The sequence below is a fragment of the Spinacia oleracea genome, chromosome 3 (assembly GCF_020520425.1).
Source record: "Spinacia oleracea cultivar Varoflay chromosome 3, BTI_SOV_V1, whole genome shotgun sequence".
NCBI classification, from domain to species: Eukaryota; Viridiplantae; Streptophyta; class Magnoliopsida; order Caryophyllales; family Amaranthaceae; genus Spinacia; species Spinacia oleracea.
This window is the reverse complement of record NC_079489.1, coordinates 124,978,569-124,981,197: the sequence shown is the minus strand read 5'-3', so window position 1 is coordinate 124,981,197 and position 2,629 is coordinate 124,978,569.

Here is a 2,629-nt window from a genome sequence, read left to right as displayed (position 1 = left end):
AGCCCAATGCCCTTGCTTGTGGCCTACGAGGCGACGAGCAAGCTCGCACACCCCGCAGCCTTCGCGCGCGCGTGCCCGCAGCCATCGCTGCCCCTGCGCTGCGTCGTTGTGCATCGCTGCGCTGGACGTCGCATGGCCTTGTGCCTTGCTTCGTCGCAGCCCCGGCAAGCGTTCCGCCTGCCTCTTCCTCGCCCAGCGCGCACGAGGCACGCAACACGCTTGTTGCTGCCTGTGTCGCTGCAGCTCGGCCTTCGTGTAGCAGTCCGTATGGCTCGACGAGCCATAGGTCCACCACACTCGTGTTCGTGCCTTTATTTCGTGATACGGACCAACTCAATTAAAATTAAATTTAATTCCACGAACTTGCATTAATTTTATTTTTCAAAAGGTTACGATTTTTATTTTTGAAAAACAACGATTTTTAACGATTTAATAAACTTTAACGACAATCCAATTTCGTAAAATATTAAATCAAGGGGCTAACAATATTCAAACTTTTATGAACGAACGAGTCAACATTAAAATTTGAACTTTTAATTAATAAAATCCGAAGCTTTAAATCGTTCTTTAACATTTAAATTTCAAATTTTTAATAATTTGGTTTAAGTGCGATTAAAATTAACGAAACCATTCAAAATTTTAATCCAATAATTTTTAAAATTAGCCACTGACTCATGAAATTATATCCCCTTTCCCAATTAACCGAATTATTAAACCAAAATTAAATAAAATTCAATTAGGGTTTCAAATTTTACGAATTGGGGAAAGGCAAAATTAGGGTTTATACTTATCGGAAAAATATGAAATTTTACCATAGATCAAGAATATACCCAGTAACATTGTGTAAAAATTTCAAGCAATTCCGAGAAGTTTAGGTCGACCTTTTAATTGAATTACTGTCCGACACTTTTAATTTTTAAAGAAAAATTAACAAAAACGCCCAAAAAACGACACTTCGAGGCCTGTTTTTGCAATTCCGTTCTCATGAGTTGATCTTAGAAAATCGTTTTAAAACTAGGGTTTTAAAACTCGAAAAAACTCGAATATTTTTGATTTCGGACCTGATTATTACGCAATTCATCCAATAATTCGTAAAAAATTCCGAAAATCCAACAAAAATTCAAAATTTTCGACAGATGCAAAAACAATAAAATCATGCTAATTCATGCTTTGAATACATAAGGCTCATGATACCACTGTTGGGGAATACATTTAAACATAATAACATGTGCAGAAACAATCCCCAAAGCCAGGAAACATGTATAAAGCACAGATTAAGCAAACTTACATTCGAAGCGTGTTTTCCACAATAATCTGTCAAAGAACACGAACAAAGAACTCCACTTGTCGTTCCTCTACTTGGTTCACCGACACGATCAGATCCGTCTTGATTATCGTAGCTTAGACAATCGATCAAGAGTTTGTGCTTTTTTGGGAAGAACAATTCTAATGGAGGCACAGAGAGTTCAGGGTTTCTCTTGCCTTAGGTTAGAATCTGATTTTTGCATTAGGTTAAGGAAAACATGTGTGTTGGAATAATATTATAACCCTTAGGTGATAATATCAACCGGCCAAGGCACAAAGGCCAAGCGCCAGCCAGCTCTGTCCGCGCGAGCCCACACGCGCACAGCCACACAGACGCTGGGCCTTGGGCCGCGTTGTGTGCGCTGCTGCTGCTGTTCCTAGCGTGCGTGCGCAGGCCCATCCAAGGCATGGGCCTTGCGCGCTGGCTCGCTGCTATGCCCAGTGGGCCTTGCGCGCTTGCGCGCCTTGGCTCGTTGGGCTGGCAGTGTTGCCCCTTTCGTATCCAAGATTAATATATTTCCGATATATTATTTATCGTTTCGTATACGACGAATCACCGTCATACGATACGATTTATTCGTTTCTCCTAGCTTACGAATATTCGCGATACGATATACGATTCCGATGCAAGGTCGTATCGTATAATACGTTTTCCAACTAATTCCCGAAAAGCTATTAAATGAATTTTCGATTCATTTAATCCGGTGATCTGTTACGTGTCATTGGTGTGACCTTGTAGGTTCAGTCAAGAGTAAGCTGTGAGTTTAATATCCATTAGAACTCACTGATCGGAAGCATTGCTCCAGCTAGCTGTTCCGATCACTTGATCTCACTGAATTAATTGTTCGCAATTAATCTGAACCTTGGTATTAGACTTAATGCACCTTGGTTGAAGGACATATTTCCTTCATACGGCACACAAAATAATTGTGAGTACATGTTAGTTTTGGTGAAACTCAACGATATAAGTAAGGAGTCCTTTTATGTCATGGCAAAATTGATAGGTTTACCTAATAAGTTCCTAGACGTACCTATCAACCAAGAGTAGTTTCTAGACTATTAGCAAAAGGCTTTTGCTTACCTAAAAGATTTTAGAATTGAGTCTAAATACATAATGTGCTTAATTCTTCAATGGTTCTAGGGTCTTGGAATCATTTTATTCACACTTGCCGGAACACATAACTTGAATAAAATGCTTAATGAACATTAAATTATGCATGCATGCCAGAATTTGAGTTTATTAAGAGAAACTGTGAATAGGTTATTTACTTGCTTATTTTTTTCAATTGTAGTTTTAACTATGGAAAACAACAATTCATTCAAC